Here is a 16,899-nt window from a genome sequence, read left to right as displayed (position 1 = left end):
ATTAATGTCGTTTCAGCTATGTGGACCTCATTGTGAGATTTGATTGACTCTTGCTAACTGTAGCACTTCATCCTGTTTAGTCATGACACAACTGGGCTTTTATGGGGTAATGTTAACATCTTCACTCATCATAACGCTAAATTCAGTTCAGTTCAGGTTTATTTGAAGAATGCCACACCACAAATAAACCTGGATTTATCTCCAGGTAAAGCTGGTAGAGACCTGCTCTCGTACACTGAACAAAAATATATAGATGCAATACTTTTATTTTTATTCCCATTCTTTATGAGATGAACTCAATGATCTTAAACATTGTCCACTGTTGTCTACACTACACACACAAAATAACCATTGCTCTCAAACATTGTTCACAAATCTGTCTAAATGTGTGATAGTGATCACTTCTCCTTGACCGGGATAATCCATCCCAACTCGCTGGTGTGGCAAATCAACATGTGTGTTACACAAGAATAACACACGCTATTATTGTGTAACGTATGTTGTATGACTGTATGTGTTCTTAGCAGAGGTGAATTATTTCCCCATGGGTTTATTGAAGTACAGTTTTCTTCATTCTTCTTCATTCATTCAGGACCAGGTGCGCCTCAAACTGGCCACAATGAAAAGTCGCTCTGAAACATGCAGTTTTGTTTCATTGGGGGGTTTTAGGGGACTCTGAACACCAGTCAGGATCTGAGGTGACCCTGATGGAACCTCCTGAAGGGATGAATAAAGTCCTACTCTACTCTCTCTCTACTCTCTCTCAGCCTCTTTTGGTGCGACACATCCCCTTTGCGTAGAGTTGATCAGGTTGTTGATCGAGCCGGTGGACTGTAGGTCCACTTCTCTTCAATGGTGTGAGGTTGCTGGATATTGGCAGGAAGTGCAACACACTGTTGTACACGCCGATCCAGAGCATCACCAACATGTTGAACGTCCAGTCAGAATGCTCCCCATGCAAGAACTGAAAAGAACCCCCCCCAACAAGCCAGACGCCATCGAATGTGAGCAACTGTCCACTCCAGTCGGTTTCGTCGGCGACCTGGAGTCAGGTGGAGACCCCAATGAGGACGACGGGCACGCAGATGAGCTTCCCTGAGACGCTTTCTGACAGAAATTGTTTGGTGATGTAAACTGATTGTTTCAGCAGTCGTCTGATTGGACGGTCTCAGACTGTCTAACAGGTGAACAGGCTGGATGTGCAGGTCCTGGGCGGGTGGGGCTACACCTGGTCTGCAGTTGTGTGGCTTGTTGGATGTACTGGAAAATTTTCTGGAAGGCCTTGGGAGACGGCTAAAGAAATAAACGTGATGTAAGAAACTGAGCCAATGAGAGATGGGGGAGGAGGCAAAGACAGAGACGTCGCTGCTCTGCACACGAGTTCAGTGTGAACACAGATTAATGACTCAGAGCACTGAACAATTCCGTCCTCACCCTCGTGTCTATTAGTGAATCAGAATCAGAACGGACACGCACGTGCCGGCAATCCACAACCGGCATAAACCACACCCACATTTGTCTATAAAAGGACGTGTTTGATGCATCAAAATATTGGTGAAGAGGTTTGAAGTGTGTGATTGCCCCAAAAATCAAGAAAGCAAAAAATCAAAGAAATTTCACAGCAACAGAAACTGAAGTCATGGTTTCAGAGGTGGAGGTAAGGAAGGGTTTCCACAGGAGAACGACTGGGAAACAGAACGGATACCTGGGGGTCTATCACACAGACCACGCTGTGGCTCAGCCAGAGAAAAAGTGCTTTGACATGAATGTAGATGGAAAGAAAAGGATGAAGGATCAGAGGGAACAGAAGGAAACCTGAGGACCACCTGGAGGAGCGGTAGCTCCAGTAACCAGTCTCTCTGAGACTCCAGTCTCACCTGTGAATGGAACGAAGGGGGAAGTGATGCATTCACCTGTCAGTTACAGGTACTCATGTATTTGTTCATATTTGGAATTCTTAATCTCTTGCAATTTATGGGTGAAGTCAATCAGGACAGCAGGTAGATGGATTTCACATTAATTACAACAATACAGTGACCCCTCGTTCCTCCTGGTTAATAGTTGCAGGAACCACCGTGATAGAGCGCCAAACTACTAATTTTATTTTATTTAAACGTTTCTGAACCCCCCCCCCCCCCCCACATTGTACCTGTATTACCTTTAAAACACTCTGATAGACTGTTTAAAACACTTTTGTCTCTCACAGAATCTGAGACTCACAGAACGTAGCGCACTAGCGGATGCTGTCAGCCAATAGAAAGCATGTACGGTATCATGTGACTGCCTACTAAAAATCAGCGATGAGGTGAAGTTGCACATGTTGATGTGCGAATGCATGAGGGGTTGTGTATTTTAGGGTATTTTAGATAAAAAGTATACGATTTGAGTTAGGCTTGTGTTTTCATCATTTACTCTAAACTGGACCTCAAGTGAATGATTTTGACTTTGTGGCTCTACAAAGTCCAATAAATTGCTTATAAATGCTAACAATTAAAGGCGGTACGGTGACGCTGTGGGGAGCACCGTCGCCTCACAGCAAGAAGGTTGCAGGTTTGATTCCTTTCTGTGTGGAATCTGTATGTTCCACCATGTTTGTGTTGTGTCAATGAACAAATGAACCCAGCTAAAGGTGTAACTTGTGAAATGAAGTTGAACAAACTCAATTCGATTGATACCAACTAAAGTTTTGAGACAGCTCTTTAACAATATTTAGGTGGAGGATGCATGAAGTCATGTGACATCTTCCAGCGCTCACCATTATTGAAGCATCTGCAGGGAGTCTGAGCGGCTGCTCTGCTTCGGTTTGGCTTCTGATTTGAGCTGAACTGAACTTTCTTTATACTTTATTTCACTTAAAGTCATTTCATTTGTAAAAAAAATGTTAAATTAAAGAAAAAAGATTTTAAACATGAACAATGGATAAGTGTCCATTTCATGTACATGTATTCTACTCACTAGCAGATTTGTGATTTTAATTATTATCATTAAGGATTACTGAAATACATGCAGTTTCAATACATTGAGCATCTTGTATGAAGTGTTTAAGAATGCTGATCCCATTATGTGTGTTTACACATGGTCAGAGGAGGTGTCACATCTGTTTTCAGAGTAAGAACAAGTTACTATAAAATGATGAATCACAGCTTTGTGCATGAAACATCCTTACGTACGGTTGAGGCCCAGATTCCGGCGTATGCAATGTTTGTTAATGACGCCCAATGACGGACAGGGAGAGACAGTCAAGGACAGACAGGAGACAGAAACAGAGGGAGATGTACAGGAAATACTGAAGCTACACATGCTAATGCTAGCAGTGATGATAACAGGTTCAGGTTCTGCAGCTTCAGGGACAGAAGGACCTGCAGACAGACTGATGGAGGGATGAACAACCACAGCCATGGAAAGCAGTCAGTGATGGAGATGCTGGAGCTCACTGGAGGTCCTCCAGCAGTCCAACACAGAATTTCTATTGAATGGATCAGCTAGAAGTCTTCAGTCTACTTGAAGGTAGTGATGGTGTCGGCCTCAGGAACCAATCAGGTGGCTCTCTCCACAGTAAAGGAGACGGACAACTGAAAGCTCTGACGTTTGGAACTCTGCTGGTTTGCTTTTGGTCCCAAACATTTCCAGGGAAAATGTGTTAATGATGCAATCAAGAAGTCTGTGTGTTGCGTCCGTGATACGAGCACTTGGATTCAAGTGGGATTAAAACCATTCACTTTTGTTCATAGTGTAACTCAGCAGAACTAGGATTAACTCCTTGACATCTATAGACGTCAGTTTGGTTCCAACCGTTGATTGGCATTGTCAAGAATGTTTGATGATCAGCATATATTATATCAGAAGACAGGAGAGACAAGACATACATGAACAAACCTTTGGCAGTCGGACAAATTCAGAGGATTGTGCGACTGCGTCACGGTAGTGCAGGGAGAAACAAAAGACGAGGAGGAGGAGGGAGAGGATGACCTGATGCAGCTTTGAACCCCAAAGAGCTGCCGCGGGGCTCACCGTGAAAGCCTCGGTGTAGAAACGTAGAGACGTCTGAGGTGTCACTAGAGGTAAAAATGTATTCGTGTCCACGTCACTGTTGGGTTCCACACGGCTGGTCACAGGAAACTGGTGTTCTCAGCGTTTCTTTGGTCAGAAACTAGTGTTTCTGGAGAACCTGGTGATAACTACAGAACAGAAAACGATAGAAACTGTTTTCCTGATGACAGAACGTTCTATTCTTTCTGTTGATAGTCTTGGTCTTTACATCCTCTTAGAACGCAATATTCTCTGGTTCTTGAAAGATCTTTCAAAATGCTCTGAAACAGCTGGCAGTAGTTAAAAATGGCTGGCAGCCAAAGAGTTAATGGAGACATTTGTTTTGCCGTCATCAGAACCTGAATCCTGTGGGAACGTTCCTCCTTTAGAACCAGGGGAACATTCCTCCTTTAGAACCAGAGAAACGTTCCTCCTTTAGAACCAGAGGAACATTCCTCCTTTAGAACCAGGGGAACATTCCTCCTTTAGAACCAGAGAAACGTTCCTCCTTTAGAACCAGAGGAACGTTCCTCCTTTAGAACCAGGGGAACGTTCCTCCTTTAGAACCAGAGGAACGTTCCTCCCTCAGAACCAGAGGAACGTTCCTCCTTTAGAGCCAGGGGAACGTTCCTCCTTTAGAACCAGGGGAACGTTCCTCCCTCAGAACCAGAGGAACGTTCCTCCTTTAGAACCAGAGGAATGTTCCTCCTTTAGAACCAGGGGAACGTTCCTCCCTCAGAACCAGAGGAACGTTCCTCCTTTAGAACCAGGGGAACATTCCTCCTTTAGAACCAGAGAAACGTTCCTCCTTTAGAACCAGAGGAACATTCCTCCTTTAGAACCAGGGGAACATTCCTCCTTTAGAACCAGAGAAACGTTCCTCCTTTAGAACCAGAGGAACGTTCCTCCTTTAGAACCAGGGGAACGTTCCTCCTTTAGAACCAGAGGAACGTTCCTCCCTCAGAACCAGAGGAACGTTCCTCCTTTAGAGCCAGGGGAACGTTCCTCCTTTAGAACCAGGGGAACGTTCCTCCCTCAGAACCAGAGGAACGTTCCTCCTTTAGAACCAGAGGAATGTTCCTCCTTTAGAACCAGGGGAACGTTCCTCCCTCAGAACCAGAGGAACGTTCCTCCTTTAGAACCAGAGGAAAGTTCCTCCTTTAGAACCAGAGGAACGTTCCTCCTTTAGAACCAGAGGAACGTTCCTCCTTTAGAACCAGGGGAACGTTTGTCCTTTAGAACCAGAGGAACATTCCTCCTTTAGAACCAGGGGAACGTTCCTCCTTTAGAACCAGGGGAACGTTCCTCCTTTAGAACCAGGGGAATGTTCCTCCTTTAGAACCAGGGGAACGTTCCTCCTTTAGAACCAGAGGAACGTTCCTCCTTTAGAACCAGAGGAACGTTCCTCCTTTAGAACCAGAGAAACCTTCCTCCTTTAGAACCAGAGGAACGTTCCTCCTTTAGAACCAGGGGAACGTTTGTCCTTTAGAACCAGAGGAACATTCCTCCTTTAGAACCAGGGGAACGTTCCTCCTTTAGAACCAGGGGAACGTTCCTCCTTTAGAACCAGAGGAACATTCCTCCTTTAGAACCAGAGGAACGTTCCTCCTTTAGAACCAGAGGAACGTTCGTCCTTTAGAACCAGAGGAACGTTCCTCCTTTAGAACCAGGGGAACGTTCCTCCTTTAGAGCCAGGGGAACGTTCCTCCCTCAGAACCAGAGGAACATTCCTCCCTCAGAACCAGGGGAACGTTCCTCCCTCAGAACCAGAGGAACGTTCCTCCTTTAGAACCAGAGGAACGTTCCTCCTTTAGAACCAGAGGAACGCAGGTGAGTCCATCACTGGTCTGAGATGTTAGTCACAAAAACCGTGTTGGACTTCTTCCTGCTGTAGCTCTGATGGGTCCCGTATTTAGAACATAATGAAGGGGCTTCTGTGGAGGGGGGGGCGGTGACGGCCAGCCCATCATCTCTGGAGGACGGGGGCAGCAGACGGGACGTCGTGGCAAATTCCGCTCCTTTGTGTGTCCGTCTCATCTTGGGGTCCATTGTGGAGGCAGGACAGGCCCCCCCCCGCTAAGATGCCACCAGCCTTCCTGCCTTGTTTGCCCGTCAGCCTTCCTTTTCCCCCTGGATGGTCTGTCACCCCCCCACCCCCATTTTCAACCAAATGCCCTGAATGCTACACTGATCAAGAAAAACATCATCAACTGCCCTTTTGTTCCAGCCTTTGTTTCAACAGGAGAAAATAAACTTATGGTAATGAAGCTTATCAGGCGTGGCTCAGGAGGCGGCTGTCATGTGACTCACCTTCCACTAGTGGGGGTGGGGGGCGGGGGTGGGGGGCGGGGGTGGGGTGTCCAGCCAAGGCTTCTCCGCTGAGCTGAGGCTGGCAGCCAGCTGGAGGAGCTCCAGCACATTCTGATGCTGCTTCCGTCCCGACTCCGCCCAGGTCCCGCCCACACCACCTGACGGACAGTTACATCCCGCAAAGCGGTGATGTCATCGTGTGTCCCTCCCTCCGTCCGTCCGTCCGTCCGTCCGTCCGTCCGTCCGTCCGTCCGTCCGTCCGTCCGTCCACCAAATATATTCACAGCCGTTTCAGACAGAAAGACGAAGCAAAGAGCACACGACTCAGCAGCAGAGGGGATGAAATGAGAGGATGACCTTGACCTTGAGAAAACTAGATCAAGGTCAAATTTCAACTTTTGTACTCGTCACAGATTTTTGGTAGGCAGTCACATGATACCGTACTCTCATCCTATTGGCTGACAGTGTTCTCCGTTCTGTGAGTCTCTGACATCCATGAGACACTGAAGTGTTTTAAACAGTCTGTCAGAGAGTTTTAGAGGAAACACAGATAGAAGGTGGTTTAATGTCAGTGTGGGGGGGCGGGGGGGTTCAGGAACGTTTACATTACAGTCAATAATAAGATAAATAGTTTGTCGCTCTGTCGTGGAGTTCGTCAATCGCGTCCTGATCGCATTAACCAGGAGGAACGAGGGGTCAGTTGATTCCTCTAGGTCCACATCTGTGAGCTGAGATGTAATCACTACACAAGAAACATGTTCAGGACGCCGGAGGCACAAACGTGTAGGTCGGGGTCAAATGTTGAACTCAGGGGTGTCGCAGGATGTTGCAGTCTCTGACTGCATTGTTCACACTGAAACAAACAAGAACACAGTATATACAGTAAATACGCCCGGTTTCTTCTGTGTTCGTGTCTTTAAGTGTTATTTATCCTGTAAACTCACATAGTTCTATAACTAGAACATCCCTCCCACCAGTCACACTGTAGAGGGGCTAAATACCTTCATGTATGACTTCTCTTATATATTTTATCTCCTGTTGTTGATGGATACACTGAGATCAGGTGATTTGGTTTCACAGATGGACACCAGAACATTAAGCAGAAGATAAAACAGACTGCTATTAAACAAAGATGCAACTGGCTGAAATAGTAATGCTCCATATGATGATGGTTTCCTTTAGAAGTAGTAAAAAATGATGAAGTAAAAATGTTATGTTAACATCATCATCAACATCATTATTAGTATGCATAAACTGTATGGAATCACTACGTCGATAACATAATGGATGGGAAAAGTGTGCATCGTCTTCTCTGTGAAACCTTGTCTCCTAAGATGAACTGTAAACAGAAGAAAACTCCCGTGGGGATGTCTTTAAATTCCTTAAAATATTAATTAAGAACTCTTGAGCGTTCTCGCGCCGCGCCTGGAGTGTCCCCCACCTCTCGTTTGTAAGTCTGGTTGCTCCAGCAACCCACAAAAGTGGAAGAAGCGGATTGGAAGATGAATGAATGAATGAAGAACTTTACTGCTCTTATTGGACATTTTGATTTTCACAAGGTTTAAGTAATTTTCTTGAGTTGATGTTATTTCTATTACGCTGTTCAGATTTTATATTATGGCCTGAGGTTCAGGGCTTATTTCAATTAGTTTAGTTAAGTAATTAGATGGATTTGATGAAAATATTATATTACTGCTCCTCGAATGCATTTAAATGAGGAGGAAGCTGCTGATGAAGCTGCTGCCATACAGGAAGTACTGGACCTGCAGATGCTAATGTTAGCAGTGATGGTAACGGTTGGGCTGATGATGGCAGGTTCAGGCTCATGACATGCGATATGCGTCTGTCCCTAACAGGGCTCAATGTGACATCACAATCAGAATGTGTCATTAATTTATGAATCTGAATCCACCAAAGCCTGTTTATACCCCTCGTATTCTCAAAGCAGCCCTGATCCCTGAACCACCCCCACAACCTCCCCCACTGCTATCAGATACTAGCCAAATCCAGCACACCTTCGAAAATAGCATTTCCTAAAACAATTTTTACAAGTTAAAGAATCTCAGTTCTTCATACAGAATATGGAAGTTCTATTTTTCATTAAATCAATTACTGAACAGGTGTTTTCAATCAATCAATCAATCAATCAATCAATCAATCAATCAATCAATCAAGTTTTATTTTTATAGCTCTTAATCATGTCAACAGACATTTCAAAGCACTTTAACAGACAGAAAAACAGAACTGAACCCTCCAGAGCATAAGCAACAGTGGCGGGGGAAAAAACTAATTGAGGAAGAAACTCTGGGCAGGACCCAGCCTCTATTGGGGGGCCATCCGCCTTCACCAGGAAAAGAATGTTCAATAGTAGAAAATGAAATGATTAATAGGAGCCCTCAAGAAGACACAAGAATCTGTGGTGGTTTTATTGTCCTCTATTAATGACAGCTGGAAGTCAGTTTGCAGCCATTTCTTTTGTCAAGACCCCAAGATATTTGAAGTACTCCCGTTGGAGCAAAGACTCCCCACTGACCCAGAGAAGGGAGACCACCTTTTTTGGGTGAGGACCATGGGTTCAGATTTGGAGGTGCTGATCCTCATCCCACTCACTTCACACTCAACTCAGATCCAGGATTGTTGAGGCCAACAAGGACGACATCACCTGCAAAAAACAAAGGAGAAATCCTTTGGTCCCCAAATCGGACCCCCCACCAGCCCCTGGCTGTGACGACAAATTGTGTCCAAATTGTATCTATCTATCTATCTATCTATCTATCTATCTATCTATCTATCTATCTATCTATCTATCTATCTATCTATCTATCTATCTATCTATCTATCTATCCATCCATCCATCCATCCATCCATCCATCCATCCATCCATCCATCCATCCATCCATCCATCCATCCATCCATCCATCCATCCATCCATCCATCCATCCATCCATCCATCCATCTATCTATCTATCTATCTAACTCTAACCATAAAGACTCTATCTGGTCTATCTCACTCTCTCTCTCTCTGACCCTGTCCTTGTCTTCCTTTTATTTCTTTTCCACCTAACCGGTCAAGGCGGATGGCCGCCATAAAGAGTCTGGGTCCTGTCCAAAGTTTCTTCCTCAACGAGGGAGTTTTTTCCCCTGCCACCGTCGCTCATGCTCTGGAGGGTATCAACATAACTTGATCGATTGATTGATTGACCTTCCATTCCCCAAGAGCCAGACTCTTGTGAAATGGGGACGGTTTGCATCATCAAGCCCCCCACTGTTGACTGCCACCCACTCCACACTGCTCCCCTTCCCTACGGTTCCCTTGGCAGGTGTTGAGTCCACCAGAGGATGGGCCAACATTGTCCTTTTAGACTGGGCCCAGCCGGGCCCCGTGGGAAGACCCCTGTATCGCGGGAGATCGCACATGAACCCCACCCCCAGAACTGACACCAGGGTGGGCCCCCACACTGGAGCCCCAGGCAATGTCACAGTTCCCAAGATTATTCTTGTCATAGGAGTATTTCAACAGCTCTTAATCTTGTTCATCACCCAGGACCTTTTTGATATGGGAGACCCCACCAGGAGCATAAAGCCCCCGACAACATCACTCCTAGGATCATCTGGGCATTCAAACTCACCCGCCAAAATGACAGTAAAGGGGGAGCCTTCAGTGTTACTCCAACTGAATATAAATATCCATTCCTTCACACAGCTGTGTGAAGTGTTAGAGAACGAGAGTCAGGCGCCGACCCAGACAAAGGCCTCATTCAAATGAAGCTGCCACACACCGTGAGATTACACTTCAGGGTGTGTGTAGGACACGCTCGGCTCATACAGAGCAAACCAGTCGAGAAGATAAAGATGAGAAAACGCCGGAAAATTACAGCACACCTTGGTGCTATCACCCCTGGCAGAGCTGGAGGTGAGAGATAGGCATGTAGTAAAACTGCTGGGCAAAGAAGAATGACCTTTCACAACATTACACAAAGGCAGCCGGCTGAGCATCAGTATCTGTTCAGCACCACTCGCTGCTCAAAGGGCTGTTTGTCCCCAACGTCATCTCAGTGTTCGGCTGTAAAGACGCTGCACAAACAAAAGTCAGCTTTGCTGTCATGTTGAGGGTTTTTTCAGTCTTTGATTCTATCTTTGTTGTTTCCATTTTTTAAAATGCTAATTGTTTAACTAGATCTATTGTCATTGTTTATTCAGATACAGGGATCCCTCACATATTCACGCAGATTTTTGGTTAGCGGTCACATGATACCGTATGCGCATTCTATTGGCTGACAGCATCCTGTAGTGTTCTACGTGAGTCTCTGACTTCCGTGAGACACAAAAGTGCTTTAAACAGTCTATCAGAGTGTTTTAAAGGTGATACAGATAGAGGGTGGTTTAATATCAGTACAGGGGGGTGGTGGTTCAGAAACGTTTAAATTACCCTAAATAATAAGATAAATAGTCTGTCCCTATATCGTTCGTTATTCGAGTGTGGTTCCTGAAACGCATTAACCGTGAGGAACGAGGGGTCACTGCATACCGAAAAAGTACGAATGACATTTCTGTTTTTTGACCAGTTCTAAAATCTCATCAACATCTCAGCATCGGACCTTCTGGATCTGGACTATAGCTGTTTGCATACAGACAGTGGGACAATGTGCTGTAACACTTCTATCACTCCAGTATGACAGTCTTGGTCAATCCATGAATGAAATAACAGCCTGTGGCTGCACCTGCATTGGTGTTTGAACAGGCTGCACGGAGGGAACTGTCAGTGTCCCACTAATTCAGCGATGAATCAAAGCAATTGTGTATTTTATGGCGGCTGAAACAGGAGCTGTGGTTAGAGCGGAGCACACAGGGGAACAAAATGCTCGTAAACAAGCTCGTAGTGACAGATCAGCCAATTCAGGGAAATATAGGAACGTCATTACCTCCACTTGTAAAACCACAGGTGACCTTAAAATGTGCAGAGACACAAGCTCTGCAGCGTTATTGTAGATTCCTAAGCTTTCATTCCTACACAACTAAAGTTATCTACTGCTGGGGAAAAGAGCTGTTCCTGTCATATCTGTCACTTTGACACTGTTCCCATCGTGTTAACAAAGAGCTTGGAGGGCAAATATGCTTCAAACTGTCAACGTTCTCTTTGTGAAAGTCTTTAACCTCATCCAGACTTCCTGTTTAAATTCACACTCAATGCTGCATTTAATAACGGAGAGAGGGGCTGCGACGGAAAAAAAATTATTAATGCATTCATTTATCATGCGAAATGACTCTCCCCAGTGAGACCACCCCAGTTTTGAGTGGTTGTTTCCATGACTACAAGTTGTGACCTTTCCGAATGGGCTCCATAGGAAATCTTTCGAAAACCACACCATCTTCGTGACAAATAGTGAAAGGAACTCTCGTGAAAATGACAACGAAACAACAACACACACGGACTAACTGTCTGGTGTTGTTTGTGCTGTGACTCGTTTATTAATGATCCATCAAATTAATTGGTTCCGGAAGAAATTAAGTAAGTAGATAATTTTGTAAGTAGAGACGCGTTTTCCGTACAAATGCCCTAATCCGTTCCAAGCCCCCAAAATTCAGACATAAATGTTTTATAAAGCATAAAAATGCATCAAAACATGTAACAAATACATGTTACGACTAGATTATTACACAATAAATGAGAGTTGTGTATAACGTAAAAATCAAAGAATAGAGTAAAGAATAAAAATGACGGTCATTTACCTTTTAACTGCTGTCCTCATTGTTTTTTGCCCTCTTTGGTTCATGCCCTCTTGCCCCCCCATGAACAACAGAGTGAATTCCAGTCCTCCTTCTGAACTTCTCCAACCACCCACGCGACGCCTTAAACTCCTTAAACTTCCTTTAGTTTTAATAACGTGGTGATTGTAGATGCATTACGGCCATATTCTTTGGAGAGATCAACCAAACGCATCCCTTTTTCAGGCTTTTCTATCATCTCTTGTTTGTTTGTACGGAGAAAAAAACTCTTTTCTTCTTCTTTTCTTTTCCTCTTTTCTCCGTCACTTTCCTGGGGTCCACAGTGAATACTCTAAAAGTTAATATATTTACGTAAAACTATCAGAACACCTCACGGGTCGAGGGCTGAATGACGAGGACGCTGCATAGACACCTATCTAGCTCCACACAGAGGTGGAGTGGCATCCCTCTTAGCCAATGGGATGCCAGGAAGATACCTAATGGGTAATGGCCAATGGGAGAGCAGCTATGAGAATGTTGCGTTCAGGAACCTGTGGGAGATTCAAGCATCAGCCGATACTGTGTTTTTATACGAGTATCAGCCGATACTGTGTTTTTACACTACGCAAGTCGAAATTTCTTTCGTAAGTAGAGGAAATATTTTCCTGCTGAGAAATTTCGTTAGTAGAAAACTTTGTAAGTAGAGACATTCGTAAGTAGAGGTATCACTGTATTACCAAAATATTGTTCAACGGTGTTGATTTTAAAAGATTACATCACCATCATCAATCAATCAATCAATCAATCAATCAATCAATCAATCAATCAATCAATCAATCAATCAATTAATCAATCAAGTTTTTTTTATAAAACGCTTAATCATGGCAACAGACATTTCAAAGCGCTTTAACAGACAGAGAAACGACACTGAACCCTCCAGAGCATAAGAGACAGTGGTGGGGAACAACTCCTTCATTGAGGAAGAAACTCCGGGCAGGACCCAGACTCTTTAGGGCGGCCATCTGCCTTGACCGGTTGGGTGGAAAAAAATAAATGAAGATAAGGACAGGGTGAGAGAAAAACGCCACCTACTGGATTGTGCATACTAGGGTTGAGTACTTGTTTCAGATGATTATCCGGTACGAACAACTTTCGCTTTGCTGCAATCAAGGGTTACTGGAGCCTATTTCTTATTTTTGGTTGTCTGCATGTATTCTCATAGTTTAACACACGCAAAAGGGGGTCAACTTTTTATGAGATCAATGCATGCTTTATTCTTGGGAAAATCATATATATATATATATATATATATATATTATTGCTGGAGCCTATTCCAGCAGACTTACTGGCATTAGGCGGCGCTCTGGAAATGCTGCCTGCACATCACGGAATAAACCAGAGTTATGATTTTTTAAAATTCCAAGAATAAACATTTCTAATTTTACCAAAACGGAGCTTGCAGGAGCAAGGACCTACATCTTTGTGAAAATCATAAAACCACCAAACCTTTGTGATATGGTGTAAAGTTTTGTCACACCGTTAATACTGATGGTTATTTAAGGATTGGCCTGAATGTTGAGTGAAGCCATTTGGAACAAATTTCCTCTCAACGGTGTACAAAACGAGTAAATAATCAGTCTGTCGGTCTTTGGCTCCAAACCTCCATCCACTCTTCATTCAAACACGCCGGTTTAATGAGACATTATTCAGATCAGGATCCTGCTTTGCATTTACTGTAGAGCTCAAGGGGATGAAAACAACCATAAGTCACAAAGCGCCCTCATAAAGCAGCATTGAGGGGTCTCAGCCTGATGTGGACCCCCCCCCCCTCAGGAGCCAATCAGGAGCTCTATTTTTAGAGGTGGTGAGTGCAGCACGGCTCAGGCGGCAGATGGTTTTTGAGAGGGAGTGGGGCGCAGTTTACAGTAAACAGATTTTTTATCATTGGCAGGTCATGGAGAGATCTTCAACAGTACGCCAATGTAATAGGAGAGCTGGAATAAACTCTGGCAGGACCAGAGAGTGAAAGGGATGAACGTCAGCAGGATTCAGAACAAACCCTAAGGACCAAGGCCTGTACACTCTGGCAAAATGTACAAGGTGTAAGCATTCACAGCCTGGTGTGTTCCCAAGGTGCAGAGTGAAAGGAAAATGTAGATGATGGTGATGGTGTGGGGGGGACGGACCAGAGTCTGGGCCTTCACTCCATCGGGGAGACTCACCTCAGGAAACAGGTGCAAAGCCTCAACCATCACAAAAGGTCTCACTGAGGTCGGAGACGTGATTCTATGAGAATATTAACCCATCTTAACCCACCGTCCTCATTTGAGGACAGCATCAAAAAACTATGAAAATAATGAGAAGGATTGGTCATAGAACAACATTATGAAGTGAGGGTAATAACAACATATTGATTCATCAATATATGATGCAAAATTCTCATTTATATAATATAAAGCACAAGAAATACTCCATGGAAATTTGACAAAAATCCACTTCTAGAGCTCGATGGAGATGATTACCAATATTTTCTTTAATTTTGATCTGCGTATGCTGCTATTCAGTGACTGGTGTCCAGAAGGGTTTATTTATATGCTGTCTTTCTTATTTTTGAAATAGGCTTGTAATTATAGGCTATAGAACGGCGTAAACTTTGCTGTCCTCAAATGAGGACCCTCGGCGACATGCATCAGAAGAAGCGCTGCCTCATTTGGAAGAAACAAGCTCAAACCATAACGAGTTTCATACTTCTAATATGAAATAATGTTCATATATCGTTCTAAACAAGTTTTGCACTGCAAGGCAGGAAAAAGGTTGAACGTAACACGTTTGAAACCTGTAAAGTGACTAACATACGTGAGAGCTGTACGTGCTGCTGAGCATTCACTGACTGGAGTTTTTTATGTACAGAAGAGATTGAAGTGTACCACAGTTAGGAGTTACTGTCTGAGTATCTAAGTCACTCCATGAATTAGTGGAGATAAGTGTTTACATGTTTTATTACCGTAGGTGGTATATCCATTTTTTTGTCATTTAGTTTACTCGGATAGAAATGTATTTTAAGTTATAAATAAATATTACGATAAATAATATTATAAATAAAATAAGGCCACTGATTACTATGCTTCAAGAATCCTTCCAAAAATCTGGAGTGTTTGAGGAGAATTTGTCAGTTGACGAAATCATTGTGTGCTATTATGTACGTGACACTGTCAAGCAATTCATGCGGGGCAAACCAATTCAATTTGGGTATAAATTTGGGGCATTGTGTGGGTGTCAGGATACTGTTACAGATTTGATCTGTAGGGTCTGTTAATGAAGAAGACAGCGGTTTGTTGCTCGGGTCCAAGGCGGTGCTGAATATGCTCTCGGCTGTAGATAACCCATTCTCCTATAATGTATACTTGGATCATTTGTTCATTTGAGGACTTTGGGATCCAATGTCATGGGAGCAATGAGGGAAAACAGGATCAGTGAGTCCCCACTGAAGGAATCAAATATAATGAAATAAGAACCAAGAGGAACGTGTGATTACAGGTTTGATCACAATGAAGAAATTCCCATTGTGAAACGGGTGGACAACAAATGTGTTCAATTGGTACAAATCATGACACAGAACAACCAATGAAGAATGTACAGCGTTGGTGGTGAGAATCTAAGTCAACAGGAAATGTCCTCAACCAAAGAACAAATTGTAAAAATTGTAATGTAACCTTTGGTGTTGAATGTTTGTTCCATATCATTCTAAGGAGTGAGCTGCTTCTGAACATGTTAAATTAAGTGTGTTTTGTTCATTTGTCAGTTTTTATTAAGTAGAAACCGTTTATTTTTATTGTCTTCTAAAAATGGAAATGTTCTTTTATTTGGCTGGAATGTGAACATATCACCCCAGTGTCCTCGTTCGAGGACAGCCTGCATTTATTTTCTTACTTGATATAAAGGAGTTTTGGAAGGTCCAACATGTTTGTATTCCCAATTTATGCAAATGTTCTGAAAATCATTACAAAAATCTAAAAACTGTTCACTTGGGTTAAAATGGGTGAATGTAAAACATGACACACCCGGTGAGATGATAACAGCTAAGCAGTCATTGCACGAGGCTCTCCAGACCGACCTATCAGTGAAGCAGGAGAGACTTGATGCCAGGCTGGAAATACCCCTGCAGGGGCAGTAGGTCCTGAAGCTGCCCCTCACGCCTGAGCCATCCTGTCTTCACCTGGACTACGACAACTGCTCTTCATCAGTTGATGCATCACTGCTTGTTAATGTGTCCCACCCACAACACCCAGGTGTGCAGAACCCCACCAGCGAAAGATTACATCACCATCATCAATCAATCAATCAATCAATCAATCAATCAATCAATCAATCAATCAATCAAACAATCAAGTTTTATTTTTAATAGTGTTTAATCACATCGTCAGACATTTCAAAGCACTTTAACAGACAGAGAAACCCAACTGAACCCTCCACAGCAATTTAAACGACAGCTGTGGGGAGAAACTCCCTCATTGAGGAAGAAACTCCGGCCAAGACCCAGACTCTTCTGGGAGGCCATCCGCCTTGGGTGGATGGCCTCCCAGAAGAAGTGGCCTGTGTGGTTGATTGATTGATTAATCAATCAACTGATATCAATTAATCAATTGATATTAGTCAACCTCCATGCTTGACTAATCATTTGCTTTTATTATTTGCTAGTTTTTATTAACTCTTAGTCTCACCCTACAACCAATGTTTCACTGGAACAGTGTGTGTTCATGAACAGCAGTGAGTTGTTAACAAACACACAGTCCAGGAGTGAAGCTGACACGTATACAACGTGTGTGTCCTCTGAAGGAGATCATTTATGACGGA

Source organism: Antennarius striatus, chromosome 14 (genome assembly GCF_040054535.1).
Source record: "Antennarius striatus isolate MH-2024 chromosome 14, ASM4005453v1, whole genome shotgun sequence".
In the NCBI taxonomy this organism is placed as follows: Eukaryota; Metazoa; Chordata; class Actinopteri; order Lophiiformes; family Antennariidae; genus Antennarius; species Antennarius striatus.
The sequence above is the reverse complement of the archived record's forward strand: the minus strand, read 5'-3'. Positions refer to the sequence as shown.